At 51.7% G+C, this 16,229-nt stretch overlaps 1 protein-coding gene across 2 annotated transcripts in view; it reads left to right on the top strand.

The window, feature by feature from the left end:
• The first annotated feature begins 4,225 nt into the window (after window positions 1–4,225).
• HYOU1 (hypoxia up-regulated 1) overlaps window positions 4,226–16,229 on the top strand; it is a 63,463-nt gene continuing 51,459 nt past the window's right edge. Inside the window, exon 1 of one of the 2 annotated variants that reach the window (XM_040325432.1) lies at window positions 4,226–4,324. The gene's annotated coding sequence lies outside the window, so the exon portion shown is untranslated. Of the gene's footprint in view, window positions 4,397–16,229 lie in introns of both variants that reach the window. The other variant, XM_040325431.1, reaches the window with a different exon arrangement.

Below are 16,229 nucleotides of genomic sequence, written 5' to 3'. Positions count from 1 at the left end.
ACTGTGGGGGTTGTACTGAAGGGGGAAAATCTGTACTAAAGGGGAGAGAAATCTGTACTGAGGGGGAAATCTGTACTGTGGGGGTCTGTACTGAAGGGGGAAAATCTGTATGTGGGGGTCTTGTACTGAAGGGGGGAAAATCTGTACTGTGGGGGTCTGTACTGAAGGGGGAAAATCTGTACTGAAGGGGGGAAATCTGTACTGAAGGGGGAAAATCTGTACTGAAGGGGGGAAATCTGTACTGAAGGGGGGAAATCTGTACTGTGGGGGTCTGTACTGAAGGGGGGAAATCTGTACTGTGGGGGTCTGTACTGAAGGGGGAAAATCTGTACTGAAGGGGGGAAATCTGTACTGAAGGGGGAAATCTGTACTGTGGGGGTCTGTACTGAAGGGGGAAAATCTGTACTGTGGGGGTCTGTACTGAAGGGGGGAAATCTGTACTGTGGGGGTCTGTACTGAAGGGGGAAAATCTGTACTGAAGGGGGGAAATCTGTACTGAAGGGGGAAAATCTGTACTGAAGGGGGAAAATCTGTACTGTGGGGGTCTGTACTGAAGGGGGGAAATCTGTACTGTGGGGGTCTGTACTGAAGGGGGAAAATCTGTACTGAAGGGGGAAATCTGTACTGTGGGGTCTGTACTGAAGGGGGGAAATCTGTACAGTGGGGGTCTGTACTGAAGGGGGGAAATCTGTACTGTGGGGGGTCTGTACTGAAGGGGGGAAATCTGTACTGTGGGGGGTCTGTACTGAAGGGGGAAAATCTGTACTGTGGGGGGTCTGTACTGAAGGGGGGAAATCTGTACTGAAGGGGGAAAATCTGTACTGTGGGGGTCTGTACTGAAGGGGGGAAATCTGTACTGTGGGGGTCTGTACTGAAGGGGGGAAATCTGTACTGTGGGGGGTCTGTACTGAAGGGGGGAAATCTGTACTGTGGGGGGTCTGTACTGAAGGGGGGAAATCTGTACTGAAGGGGGGAAATCTGTACTGTGGGGGTCTGTACTGAAGGGGGGAAATCTGTACTGAAGGGGGAAAATCTGTACTGTGGGGGTCTGTACTGAAGGGGGGAAATCTGTGGGGGGGGGGGGGAATCTGTACTGAAGGGGGGGAATCTGTACTGAAGGGGGAAATCTGTACGGTGGGGGGGATCTGTACTGAAGGGGCAAAATCTGTACTGTGGGGGGTCTGTACTGAAGGGGGGAAATCTGTGGGGGGGGGGGGGGAATCTGTACTGAAGGGGGAAATCTTTGGGGGGGAATCTGTACTGAAGGGGGGAAATCTGTACTGTGGGGGGGGATCTGTACTGAAGGGGGGAATCTGTACTGAAGGGGGGAATCTGTACTGAAGGGTGATATGTACTGAATGGGGGGGATCTGTACTGAATGGGGGGGGGGTCTGTACTGAATGGGGGGATCTGTACTGAAGGGGGAGGGCTTTGTACTGAAGGGGGAGGTATTTGTACTGAAGGGGGGAGGGCTTTGTACTGAAGGGGGGGGGGTTTGTACTGAATGGGGGTGATCTGTACTGAATGGGGGGGGGGGGTCTGTACTGAATGGGGGGGATCTGTACTGGGGGGGGAATCTGTACTGTGAGGGGAGGGGATCTGTACTGTGGGCGGGGGAGTACGTAAGTAAGTTTGCAAAGGCTAAAAACCTAACCTACCTAAGGCAGTGTTGTATCACAGTGGCTTAGCTGTGTTAACTGTCTGATGTTTTTAATGGTATTCAGCAATGAGGGGGTTAATGTACTTCCACTGATGCATTGGTGACCAGTGGCAGGTAATTAACCCCTTTGTGCTGCATTAGTGACACCAGTGTCAGTGTTTATTACCCCTATTTGGTGCAGCATGAAAAGGTTCATAAACACTGACACTGGTGTCACTAATGCAGCACAAAGGGGTTAATAAACTGCCACTGGTCACTAATGCATCAGTGGCCAGGGGTGTATTTTATACTACCCACCCCATACAATCCGCACCCCTCTTATCTACATACCACCCACCCCCCATCATTTTTTTGTTTTGTTTTTGGTGGGGGAGTGGATCTTGGGTGGGAGTTCCCACACTTTTTTCCCCAGGACTTGACCCCTGTAACTAACGCATTTACAATTTAATTATACCCATTAGATTTTAGGTGACTAAAATGAGTTTTAGTCTACTAAAATGTACTGGAGATTTTAGTCGACTAAAACTAAAAAAATTGCAGAAGACTAAAATGGGAATGAGTGCGAATTTCCGCTCTTTTATCTCTGCAGAGAGATAAGAGAACTGTTCAGCAGATCATCTCCGTTTCAGCTGTGAATTTTTAGACCTGGGAGGGGGAGGGGGGAGTGTATTGAGGTGAATGAGAGAAATCCTGAAGAGAAAAGAACACATCTGCGAATCAGATGCGTGCCCATAGAAGATAATGGGACTGAATTCGCACCCGAGCCGCACCGCAATGCCTAGAAAAGGCACACGTTTTTCCGGCAATGCGCAGTGCGAATGCATCGCACATATGTGAACCAGCCTCATTGAAATCAATGTATTTTATAATGTTATGCAAATTGGATCCGGTTTAACCTGCAACCAATTTGCATAGGTGTGCACCTGGCGTAAAACTAAAATGCCATTTTAGCCCTAAGACTAAAACAAAATGCAAAATTAACAGTGGCAGTTTTTATTTAATAATAAAAAATCAGGAGACGTCTGTTACCATTTATCACCAAATGAAAGCCTATCTGTCCTGAACACACAAGGTGTGATCCACCAGGGGCGGACTGACCATTGGGACTTTTGGGCACTGCCCGAGGGCCCCATGCTACTAGGGGGGCCCATCAGGGTTGCCAGACTCAATGAAACCAGGGACAGTATGTAAAAATCTGAGTTTTTTTTTTTACATCTGTCCCTGATGTGTCCGAAACCGACATGCTTTTGATGTGAAAATCCTGAGATTTTAGCTGCCCCGCCTATGCAATGCCTCCTGGCGTGGTGGCCATCTGTAAGCCCGGGGGCCCCATGAGTTGTCAGTCCGCCCCTGGATCCACCTGGATGCCTCTCTGTCCTGAACACACAGGGCTAGATTCACATAGAACCGCGTATCTTTGTGGCGGCGTAACGTATCCGATTTACGTTACGCCTCCGCAACTTAGACGGGCAAGTGCAGTATTCTCAAAGCACTTGCTCCGTAAGTTGCGGCGGCGTAGCGTAAATCGGCCGGCGTAAGCCCGCCTAATTCAAATTTGGATCAGGGGAGCGTGTTTTATGTAAATGTACTGTGACCCGACGTGATTGACGTTTTTCCCGAACGGCGCATGCGCCGTCCATAGAATTTCCCAGTGTGCATTGCTCCAAAGTACCCGGCAAGGACGTCATTGGTTTCGACAGGAGCGTAAATGACGTCCAGCCCCATTCACGGACGACTTACGCAAACGACGTAACTTTTCCAAATATCGACGCGGGAACGACGGCCATACTTAACATTGGTACGCCGCACTTATGCCACCATATAGCAGGGGCAACTATACGCCGGGAAAAGCCTAACGTAAACGGCGTAACTTTACTGCATCGGCCGGGCGTACGTTCGTGAATTCGCGTATCTAGCTAATTTGCATACTTGACGCAGAATTCAACGGAAGCGTCACCTAGCGGCCAGCGTAAATATGCAGTTACGAAACATCGGTGTAACACAGTTACGCCAGTCGGATCTACGGGAAATCTATGCGTAACTGATTCTAAGAATCAGGCGCATAGATAAGACCGCGCAACTCAGAGATACGACGGCGTATCTCGTTTGAGAATCTGGCCCACAAGGTGTGATCCACCTGGATGCCCATCGGTCCTGAACACACGAGGTGTGATCCACCTGGATGCCCATCGGTCCTGAACACACGAGGTGTGATCCACCTGGATGCACTAACTAGTGATGATTCGTCCAGTTTTACTAATCCAGGGGCCAAAGTTGTGAAACTATGTTCGGGGTTAGGATCGGTGTCACCCTCATAGTGAAGGGGACTGAGAAGGGCCAATCATTATATATACCGATTTGGATTGCACTTTCTATGTACAATGTAATCACATCCCCTCCAGGCCCCATTATCTCTCCTGCTATGCTATAGCAATCTCCGTGCAATACAAGTGTGACTCCTCACAGCAGCCTGACGTTGCAGCAGCGTGGACCAATACGAACCTCACACAAACGTGGACCAATAGAAGCCGAGAGCCGGGGATTTCTCTGAAGTTTCATTGGTCAGGGTCCGCGCTTGGATGACGTTGCCAGCTGCCGGTAAGCTGACCAATCATCTCCCGCCGCGTTCCGGTGTGTGCGCGAGGCAGTGGAGTAGAAGGGAAGGTAAGTGGTCGTGCTGTGCTCAGTGGTCGGAGTTGTAGCGGACGGAGAGGGTGGCTGTAGCGGCACGCACGGGTGAGATAACGGAGACACCGAGCCCCGGTCATAGCAGAGTATTCCCCCAGTACAGGGAGAGGAGGGAAGGCCGAGCTCCTGGTGGCGTATTCCGGGTCTAGGCTCCTCTATTCCTGGCTTATTTCTTCTATCACTTCCCCGCCTGCTCCTCCATCCTGGAGGTACATGCACTGTGTAGACTGACTGCAGCAGGACACGCCTCCCACTGACACATGGCACCGAACATTGTGCTCCTGGTGATGGCTGTCACACCTGAAGATCGTTGTAGAGCCGGGGGTTCCCCGAGGCTGCAGTTGTAGAGCGGGGGTCCCCGAGGCTGCGGTTGTAGAGCGGGGGTCCCCCGAGGCTGCGGTTGTAGAGTGGGGGGGTTCCCCGAGGCTGCGGCTGTAGAGCGGGGGGTTCCCCGAGGCTGCGGCTGTAGAGCGGGGGGTTCCCCGAGGCTGCGGCTGTAGAGCGGGGGGGTTCCCCGAGGCTGCGGCTGTAGAGCGGGGGGGTTCCCCGAGGCTGCGGCTGTAGAGTGGGGGGGTTCCCCGAGGCTGCGGCTGTAGAGCAGGGGGGGTTCCCCGAGGCTGCGGCTGTAGAGCAGGGGGGGTTCCCCGAGGCTGCGGCTGTAGAGCAGGGGGGGTTCCCCGAGGCTGCGGCTGTAGAGCGGGGGGGGTTCCCCGAGGCTGCGGCTGTAGAGCCGGGGGGTCCCCGAGGCTGCGGCTGTAGAGTGGGGGGGTGTTCCCCGAGGCTGTAGAGCGGGGGGGTGTTCCCCGAGGCTGCGGCTGTAGAGTGGGGGGGGGGTTCCCCGAGGCTGCGGCTGTAGAGCCGGGGGGTCCCCGGGGCTGCGGCTGTAGAGCTGGGGGGGGGTCCCCGGGGCTGCGGCTATAGAGCCGGGGGGTTCCCCCGAGGCTGCGGCTATAGAGCCGGGGGGTTCCCCCGAGGCTGCGGCTATAGAGCGGGGGTTCCCCCGGGCTGCGGCCCTTCTGGAGTCCCCTATTGTAGGTAGTCTGGGCTGGTTCTGTATTAGGGGGTCTTTGGGTTGGGAGGTCGTTGGTCTCTTCTATGAAGGGGCTCAGTGTTGGCTCCTTACATTTTTTTTTCTCCAGCTTGTCCCGGATATATTCCTCATTTCCAGCACTGAGCCGGCTCATCCTTTCCTCATTCCCATTCATTTTCTTTTAAAGCTGAGCTCTGGGGCAAAGGTAAAAACGCCATTATAGTGGGCTCCCCCACACTGCGAGGGTTCAGTGTTATGTCTGGGGGAGCAGGAAGAAGGGCTTTTACTGCTGTAATCCCACAGGTGCCCTCCATGCCATGTGACCGTCCCCGGAGTCTAATCTCTAAGGCTGTGGTCAGGATTCTGTGGGCCCTGCATAATGTGTGCTAAAAAAAAAAACGCAGCTCGTTGATTTGAATCGGCTGCTGTACCTACAAGAAATGGAGGGATAAAGTCCCATGGAACTGCATGGTGCTGCAGCACCTGAACCTGCACCATGTTTTCCAATGTGTAGGGGGCGCTAAAGAGAAGTGCATTTTGCCTGCAGATCAGGAACACATGCCGTTCCCGACCCACTTACTGTATGTGTGATCATGGGTTATGAATGGAGGAGGTGGACATTTGATTTATAGAAGCTGTAGCTTTACATTCATAGAAGCTGTGACTTTATGCATGGTGGAGGTGGACCTTTCATTCATAGAAGCTGTGACTTTATGCATGGTGGAGGTGGACCTTTCATTCATAGAAGCTGTGACTTTATGAATGGTGGAGAAGGACCTTTCATTCATAGAAGCTGTGACTTTATGAATGGTGGAGAAGGACCTTTCATTCAAAGAAGCCGTGACTTTATGCATGGTGGAGCTGTAGCTTTACATTCATAGAAGCTGTGACTTTATGCATGGTGGAACTGTGGCTTTACATTCATAGAAGCTGTGGCTTTACATTCATAGAAGCTGTGACTTTATGCATGGTGGAGCTGTGGCTTTACATTCATAGAAGCTGTGACTTTATGCATGGTGGAGCTGTAGCTTTACATTCATAGAAGCTGTGACTTTATGCATGGTGGAGCTGTAGCTTTACATTCATAGAAGCTGTGACTTTATGCATGGTGGAGCTGTAGCTTTACATTCAAAGAAGCTGTGACTTTATGCATGGTGGAGCTGTAGCTTTACATTCATGGAAGCTGTGACTTTATGCATGGTGGAGCTGTGGCTTTACATTCATAGAAGCTGTGACTTTATGCATGGTGGAGGTGGACCTTTCATTCATAGAAGCTGTGACTTTATGCATGGTGGAGGTGGACCTTTCATTCATAGAAGCTGTGACTTTATGAATGGTGGAGAAGGACCTTTCATTCATAGAAGCTGTGACTTTATGAATGGTGGAGAAGGACCTTTCATTCAAAGAAGCCGTGACTTTATGCATGGTGGAGCTGTAGCTTTACATTCATAGAAGCTGTGACTTTATGCATGGTGGAACTGTGGCTTTACATTCATAGAAGCTGTGGCTTTACATTCATAGAAGCTGTGACTTTATGCATGGTGGAGCTGTGGCTTTACATTCATAGAAGCTGTGACTTTATGCATGGTGGAGCTGTAGCTTTACATTCATAGAAGCTGTGACTTTATGCATGGTGGAGCTGTAGCTTTACATTCATAGAAGCTGTGACTTTATGCATGGTGGAGCTGTAGCTTTACATTCAAAGAAGCTGTGACTTTATGCATGGTGGAGCTGTAGCTTTACATTCATGGAAGCTGTGACTTTATGCATGGTGGAGCTGTGGCTTTACATTCATAGAAGCTGTGACTTTATGCATGGTGGAGCTGTGACTTTATGCATGGTGGAGCTGTGGCTTTACATTCATAGAAGCTGTGACTTTATTATTTTTCTATCATTAGTAACCTCTCAATTTTCGAGATATGACTAGCATGTAATTTTTGGATTATGTGTACGACTATTAGTCCTCACTGCATTGGGGAGGGTGGTTTGCAGAGGAGTCAGATTTCAGCTAAAGCACACACAAGGGACACGTTGCATTAATAGTAAGTAAAGTTCCCTGTGCATTTCCCCCCCCCCCCCCCCCCCCCCCCCCCCCCCCCCCCCCCCCCTAAATGTAGACTTTGGGGAAAATTTGCATGATGCAGCCAGTAAATCGCAGAGCAGCACGAGGGATTCACCGATCTGCATTGCCAGCTGCGCAAGGGGGCAGTGTGATTCAGTGCATCACATGTATCCCTGTGTATTTCGTTTTTTGTACAAGCTTTATTTAAAGTGTATTTAACATGCAATGTTGGGCAGCGCGATGTCTGACATTGCAGTGTGATTCAGCCCAGTGCGCTGTGAAAAAAAAGCAGTGTGTCTGCATTTCACCACATCAAGCTGCAGCACATCGCTAGGCTGCATTGTAGTGTGAATGGGACACGTAGGAAACGATTGTGGTGACAGACGTTTTATTATGCAGTAGTCTGTCACCTCATATACTGTAAATTGGCCCTTAAAGCAGGGCTTGACAAATTTGCTTGGAATCTAAGAGCCAGCTAAAAGTTAGGAGCCAGGAACGCGCCCCATCCCGCCAAACTTGCGCGCAGAAGCGAATGCATACGTGAGAAAGCGGTCTTCAAACCACACGTGAGGTATCGCCGCGATTGGTAGAGCAAGAGCCCTAGACCTCCTCTGTAATTCAAAACATGCAACGTGTAGAATTTTTTTTTTAAGCGTCGCCTATGGATATTTTTGTATAATCAGTATTTATTGAAGGAATAAAGGGAACAGAAAATAAAGAGGGGGGGGGGGAAGGGAGGTATATAAGGTATAGGACAGGCACGTCCAACGGGGTTGTTACATATCACAATCTGGCCTCGCAGGACCGTCAAACAGCCAAGGTTTACCTCGGACAAATTATAACTTATATGCATCTATCATCATCTTTATTAAACGCAATTGTAAGCCCGGGGACCACCACGGCGGCCGCCACCCAAGAGGGCGCCGGCAGCCGCGTCAGCCCCAGGGCGGCAAGGTAGCCAGGTGGGCGGCCTTCTAAGAGGGCACGGAGGCAAACAACAACAGAACGGAGCCTCAGAGGAAAAAAGCTAAGGTATCCGCCGAACCCCCCGAACCCGGGGATGAGCCAGGCAGGGAGTTCAAATATGTGCCATTGCAAGAAGCTAGAAACAATAGGGGGACTAAGAGGCCGCAAGGCCCGGACCCGGATCCGCGCCCACACCCAGGGCGGAGGGGGGGGGGCACTGAGGCCTCCAACTACCACCCACCGCCCCCGGGTGAGCCAGAGGGCCAGGGCCATGGGGCCAGCCAAGGCACTTAGGCGGGGCCGTGATATCAGTCACGGTCCAGTAGCGGTTTACGGTTAACCTCTCAGCGTGTCTAACATACACAGGCATAAAAGTCCCACTGGCAAATATCACAGAAATTAAGAAAAGAGATAAAACTGAAGGGTAAGAGAGAGGGAAAGAGGGAGAAGCCCCAGAAACTGAGTAGTAAATGAGAGGCGTAGAGAGAGCGAAGAGGGGGAGAGGATGAGAGGGGGTAGGGAAAAAGAAGGAAAGAAGGAAAAAAGAAAAAAGGAAGGAAGGAAGGAAAAAAAAAAACAAAAAAAAAAAAAAAGGGGGGGGAAAGGGGAAGGGGGGATAAGAAAGAGGGGAAAGAGGAGCAGTGCGTACCTCAAAAGCTAGCGAAGGGCACATCCACTTCCACACCGGGCGCATCACTCCAGGCCAAAGTTCCATCATCGACCGGCCACGTCCTTATCTAACTAGCAAGGGGCTCATCCTCTCCACCAGCGAGAGCCTGCAGCCTGCGGGTCTTAAGGGAGGGCTCCGCAAGTTCCAGCAGGGCGACATCTAGGCTACTGGGAACTAAGTTAGGGTCCGAGACGTAATCCGTCCACGGCGCCCAAATGGCCGTATGCTGTTCGCTACGGTCGCGGCAGGTCGCCACCCACCTCTCAGCCTCTCCGATGGCACTCACCACCCGCGTCCAGTCCTCACGACCAGGGACTTTGGACTGCTTCCAGTAAATTGGAAGCAGCCGCCTGGCTGCGTTAAGTAGATGTGGTATAACACTTTTCTTATACTGACTTAGAGGGACTGTCGGGACATGGAGAAGGAAGTGCACCGGAGAGAGGGGGATATCAATTCCCGTGATTATCAGTATCTGATCTTTAACGTCTGCCCAGAAGGGTACAATCAAGGGGCAGTCCCACCAAACATGGAAGAGCGTGCCCCTGTGCCCACACCCGCGCCAGCACAACCCGGATTCAGTAGGGTAAATGCATGCCATGTCTGCCGGCACCCGATACCAGCGAGACAAAATTTTAAAATTTGTCTCTTGGGTTTTAGAGTCTACCGAGGAGGTATGAGTGAGGCGGTAGAGATGGGTCAATTGTGTTTCCGTCAGGACCTGATCCAGATCCCTCTCCCATCTCCGTATATAAGCAGGTGTAGGCAGAGGGGCAGCAGACCCCAGCAGGCGGTACAGCTCCGATACCAAGTGGGGGGTAGGATCCTCACTAGCAAAAAGACTTTCAAACGGGGTAAGAGAGGAGGGGTCCCTGATCCTATGGCCCTGTTTCCCAAAAAAGTGGTGCAGCTGCCTATAGCGCCAAAAATTCATCCGTGGGCCGTGTCGTCCCGTAGGGAGGGCCTCATAAGCTAGGAGTTTACCATCTTTTATAAGTTTCCCGCAACTGGCGTTTCCATCATCCAACCATGGTTCAAAAAAGGCTATTTGTTCTCCCGGAGGGAACCAAAGAAAGCCACCCAATGGGGCCAGCGGCGACACAGGGGGAGACAATTGAAGCGCAACATTCATTCTGTCCCAGACCGCAAGTACATGCTTCGTCAATGGGGAAGTCGTCTCTGAAAGTCCCCTGTGTTCCCGCTGTAACCATGGTGCGTATGATAGGTTCCGTCCCGCAAGACATTTCTCCAGTGACACCCAGAGTTTCGAGTGAGTATGGAAACGCCAATTGAGTATCCTCTGAAGAGCCACCACTCTGTAATATCGCCTAACGTCAGGGAATCCCAATCCCCCCTCTGCCTTAGAGCGTTTCAGCATCTTAAGAGCTATTCGGGGCTTACGTGCATTCCAAACGAACTCAGTTAGCATGCTAGAGAGGCGGTCGAAGAACGGCCTGGGCAATCGAATCGGAAGCATCTGAAAATAAAAAAGGATGCGGGGCAAAACGTTCATTTTCACCACGTTCACCCGGCCCAGCCAGGTGAAGGCAGTGCGAGTCCACTGGGAAAGGTCCGCCTTAATTGCGGCTAGCAGGGGGGGGAAGTTGGCATTGTATAGGGCGTCATATCTATCTGTGAGCTGTACGCCTAGATAGCGCAGAGATGTCTTGGCCCATGAAAATGGGAAGGCGTCCTTAAGTCTCTTCGCTAGATCCGGTGACAAGTTAACGGGGAGGATCTCAGATTTCCCATAATTTATTTTAAAGTTGGATAGGGTTCCGAAGTGTTTAAGTTCCTTCAACAGATTCGGCAACGAGATCAGGGGGTTCTCTAGGTGGAAAAGGACATCATCAGCATAAGCCGAAAGCTTATGCTCCACATTCCCGACCTGCAGACCCTTAATATCACCGCTTGCTCTAACAGTGCGGAGCAAAGGCTCTAGCACCAGAGCAAAAAGGAGGGGTGAGAGAGGACAGCCCTGCCTCGTGCCGTTCCTGATGGGGAAGCGGGAAGAAAGGGTACCGTTCACCTTCACTTGTGCACATGGATCAGAGTAAAGAGCTAAGACAGAAGCATACATGCGGGGTCCCAGGCCTAAATGGCTAAGCACCTCCTGCATGTATGACCAATCAACCCGGTCAAATGCCTTTTCGGCATCGGTTGATAAGATAAGGTAGGGCTGGGGGTCTGTGCGGGAGCGGGCCCAGTGTATAAGCTGAATCGCTCTCAGGGAGTTGTCTCTGGCTTCCCTACCTGGAATAAAGCCCGTCTGATCAAGGTGCACAAGTCCGGGCAACAGATGTTTGAGCCTATTAGCCAAAATTTTTGCTAGTATCTTCACGTCCAGGTTGAGGAGCGAAATAGGGCGGTAACTCTGTGGAGCGGCTGGGTCCTTGCCCTCTTTCGGAATTACCGTGATGTGAGCTAATAAAGCTTCCGGGGGAATTGTTTTGCCCTCTGCTATAGAGTTGAAGTAACTCAACAAGGGTGCCTCTAAATGGGAGAGAAATGTCGCATAGTAGGCCTTAGTGAACCCATCCGGGCCCGGGCTCTTCCCATTGGGTAGAGACTTAACTGTCAGTCTGAGCTCAGACAGGGTAATTGGTTGTTCTAAGATTGAAGACTGATCGTCCGTGAGTGAAGGGAGACCCGACGAGGTCAAGTAGTCTCGAATCGCCTGACGCTTGGTGTCCCACGCCGAGGGGGGGAGTCCAGAGTTCAAGTTGTATAAAGTGGCGTAGTAGTCCCGAAAGCCCGCGGCAATTTTAGAGGACAGCACCGTCGGCTCCCCCGAAGGGGAATACAGCTTGTGGACATGCATCTGCGCAGTCCGAGCTCGCAGCGCTCGCGCTAGCATGCGCCCGCATTTATTCCCATGTTCATAGAACTTATGGGACATGTAGCGGAATCGTTTGTGCGTCTGTCTGTCCAAAAGGCGCAGGAGCAATTCCCGCAGCTCAGTCAAGTTACTCAGTGCCTCTGGTCCCCCCGTCGCCTTATGGTGGAGTTCAGCCTTCTGGAGGGCGGTGTACACCCTGTGAAAGTCCGCCATGCGTTCCCGCTTCAACCGGGACCCCTGAGAGATCAATGCCCCTCTAACCACGGCCTTATGGGCCTCCCACAACGTGCCCTCACTCACATCTCCTGTAGAGTTTTCAGAGAAGTAATGGGACAAGGTACCCGAGACTTCGCCCGCCACCCCCGTATCGTCTAATAAGTTATCATTGAGCCGCCATGTCCAGGAGCGTCGCGATCCCGAGGGAAGAGCAAGGACGACAGAAATCGGCGCGTGATCTGAGATGGTGATCGAGCCTATAGAGGCAGATTGCAGGAGTTCCAGTGTGTTCCGGTCCACATATAAGTGGTCTATGCGGGTATAAACGTCGTGTACCTTGGAATAGTAGCTAAAGTCACGGTCAGTGGGGTGTAGCAAGCGCCAACTGTCTGTCAGCAGGAGGGACTGAAGGGATTTGCGAAAATGCTTAAGGAACGCATGAGAATGCGTTGGTCTAGCGTGGGACGTGTCCAGCAAGGGGTCAGGGCTGACATTGAAGTCTCCCCCCAAGATCAGGAAGCCCTCTCTAAATTCCCCCAATCGTTCCAATGTAGAATCAAGGAAACCCAACTAATTTGTGTTAGGGGCGTAGATGGACGCTAACGTGTATATATGTCCCGCTAGGGAGCCCTTTAAGAACACATAGCGACCTAAAGGGTCAATCAGGGTATCAGTGGGTTGAAAAGGGCACGACCGGTGTATGGCAATAGCTGTACCCCTGGACTTAGGGGTCGGAGACGTGCTAAGAAACCACTGGCTAAAAAGATGTTTAGGGAGCTTGGGTAGCGACCGTGGCGTGAAGTGGGTCTCCTGTAGGAACACCACCTGTGCCTTCAGCCGCTTCAACTCCCCCCAAAGCTTGCTACGTTTGTGAGGAGAGCACAAGCCTCGAACATTATAGGAGCTTACCTGCAGGGTGGCCATAGGTAGAGTCGGAGAGAATGGAGTTGCTGATCATTGCGAGGCGCCCGGTGTGGAAGGCAGAGCAGTAAGACGCACCTAGGAAGAAGAGAGAGGGGGGCAAGACGAGGGAAGGGGGAGGGAGAAGAGGAAAAAAGGGGGGCATAGAAAAGAGATAGGAGGGAGATAAAAAAACAAGCATCAAAAAAACGTAAAGACATAGGAAACATGACAAGATGGCCTAGGCCAAACAGTCTAACGGAATCACTATGGACCCTGTCCGGGACCCCAGTCCTTACGGAGGGGGGGCTCGGACCCCAGTCCAAGATCCCAATGGGGATCAGTACCCAAAATGAGAGGGTGGCCTACTGGGGGAACGTGGCCAACATGGAAAGAGGGAGAGGGGGGGCATCCGCCATCGTCCACCGCGTCAGACTTGGGGTGGTGAGGGTGAGAGGGGCAGGGAGCCGTAAAATCACTAGTGAAGCAGGTACAAAGGGCACAAGCACCGCCAGGCCTGTGGTAGGCGGGCGTCAGCGTGCCAATGTCAGGATTCTTCCAGCATCTCCAGCCGGAGATGTAAAAATAAAAAAGAGAAGGGGAGGAAGAAGCTGCATAGTGAGCCTATGTCCAAAAGTTCTTCAGTCTCCAACCGGATCAGGGCCCTGTGAGGATTCAGAGATGCGCTGACCACGTCCTCTTCTGCGGTTCCTGCGCTTGGCTGTCTGCCAAGGACCTGAGGGTGGAAGGGAGATAGTGGGGAGAGCCGAAGAGGTCCTCCAGTCTGGGAAGTCCACCGGGTCCAGGTCGAGGGAAGATAAGAAGTGCGGTAGGTCATCTTTCGTGCGAAGGGTCACAGTTCTGCCTTCTTTAGTGGCCTGCAGATAAAAGGGGAAACCCCATCGGTATGACAGGCCTGCTTCTTGTAGGGCTACCAGGAGAGGCCGCAGCAACCGTCGCTGCATGAGAGTGCGTCTGGAAATGTCTTGGTAAAAGGACAAGTGCGCACCGTCAAAATCATAGTGGGATTTACCCCGCATTTTTTGCATGATACGGTCCTTAAGCGTATATTTATGGAGTTTGCATATGACATCGCGCGGGTTATTCACATCTTGGGACGGGGGCTTGAGAGCTCTGTGCGCGCGGTCAATTTCCACCACAGCAGTGGCAGGCAGGCCCAAGATATCCTTAAATATGTCCTCCAGGGTAGGAACAATGTCTCTGGCGCTTGTCGCTTCAGGCAGGCCCCGTATCCGGATATTCGCCCTGCGACTGCGATTCTCCATGTCATCTAAATGGCACAACAGGGCCTCTATCTGGTGACTTTGAGCGGAGCATGTTTCTTGTAGTTGGGAGATGACTGGGAGCACATCCTCCAGCTTTTGTTCCAGGGTTTCCACCCTGTTACCTAGGTGGGTAGTGTCAGCCTTGAGCTGGGCCACGTCTTCCTTCAGGGCCCTCTCGACCCGATCCGCAAAGCGCTCCAAATCTGCTTTGGTAGGGAGGGCCCAAATATGGCGTCTGATGTCCGCGTCTTCCAGAGGGTCAGGCCCCTCTGACAGGCCCAGTAGTGAGGAGGGCGAGCTCGGGGAAATCGGGGCCGTCGGGTCACTCACCAGCGACGGGGAAGGCACAGGTGAGCATGTCTGTAGCTGGGATCGAGACGTGGCAGCCTGTGAAGCCTGCGCTGCGTGCTGTGATTTCCCGGCCGGCGCCATCTTGGAGGTCTCGCGGCCGCTCCTATTTGGCTCCGTGAGGAAGGAATCCAGCTGTCCCTGCTTTGTGCGGTCTGCCCGGGGGGGCTGCGAGGATGCCCGGTTCTTGTGTGACATCCTAGGAGGTGTTCGGCGGAGATTTCACTCTCTTAGCTGTGATAATGTGCGGCGGTGGAACGGAGCAGCAGACACACACGTCCTCACTCCTCCATAGCCAGGACACGCCCCCGCCTATGGATATTTTGAAGGGTAAAAGTTTGTCGCCATTCCACGAGCGGAAGCAATTTTGAAGCGTGACATGTTGGGTATCAATTTACTCGGCGTAACATTAGCTTTCACAATATAAAAAAAATTTGGACTAACTTAACTGGTGTCTTATTTTTTAATTAAAAAAACGTTTTTTTTTTCCCCAAAAAGTGCGCTTGTAAGACTGCTGCGCAAATACGGTGTGACAAAGTATTGCAACAACTGCTATTTTATTCTCTAGGGTGTTAGAATAAAAAATATATATAATGTTTGGGGAAAGGAGATGGCAGTGAAAACAGACAGGGGAAGCTCCATTAGCATTGCTGGTTGGCTTGTCATATCAACGGCCACCACAAGATGGCGCCAGATCACAGAAGGAAGCATAGGCCTCCAGAAGGGCGCAAAGCCGCGGCCCGACGCGATCGCGCGGTGGGGGTGCACAGACACAGGATACCCCAGCTGTGCCGCACCAGGTTGCTAATTCTAGTCGCAATTGCGACCCGACGCTCTGGGTTTGTCGAACCCTGCCTTAAAGGGAAACTAAACCCATTGATTTAACTGTTTTTCAAATCCGTTGCGTTCCAGGCACGCCATGAATGATAACTGTCAGTAGTTTTACACTCTCATTGGAAGTGTGAAGCTATCAGATGGTTGGTCATAGCTGATCACATGTGCAGCAACTGCGGATCAGAGGCTAAGATGGCAGCTTTTTTAGCTGTAAAGGACGGGAAGGTATAGGTCTACAAAATAAATAGATGTTGACTATTTTATATTTACTCTCGTAGATGTTAAAGCAAAACTAAACTTACCGTTGCTCCAGCAGTCCTATACTCACTGGCGTTATCAGATGTGTGCTGTGTGTGTTCTTCATTGGCCGTCACAGGATGATGTCACTCCTGCGCATGCAGAGTAGTCGGGTCATCCTGGCACGTCCTGTAAAGTGTCTCTTCTGCATTAAAGTTCCTTGCCTGCCTGTATGTGCTGTACACTGAGCTATACACATGCAGCTCCCACACATCATGCCCTGGCCAAGGATTGGGACACAGAAGTATGGCGCTAAACCCTCCTAGACTTTTTAGCCATGGAAGCTGCCATCTTGGCTTTTGTTTGATCTGCAGTTGTCATGATGCTGCACATGTGATCCGTTATGACACCAGCCATTTGATTGGTCGGGAGCACAAGCAAATGTAACAAGTTAGCGTTTCTGTTCCATCATGCCGGAAATGGTAAACGGTTTTAT

This window comes from Rana temporaria, chromosome 10 (assembly GCF_905171775.1).
Source record: "Rana temporaria chromosome 10, aRanTem1.1, whole genome shotgun sequence".
Lineage (NCBI taxonomy): Eukaryota > Metazoa > Chordata > Amphibia > Anura > Ranidae > Rana > Rana temporaria.
The sequence above is the reverse complement of the archived record's forward strand: the minus strand, read 5'-3'. Positions and strand labels throughout refer to the sequence as shown.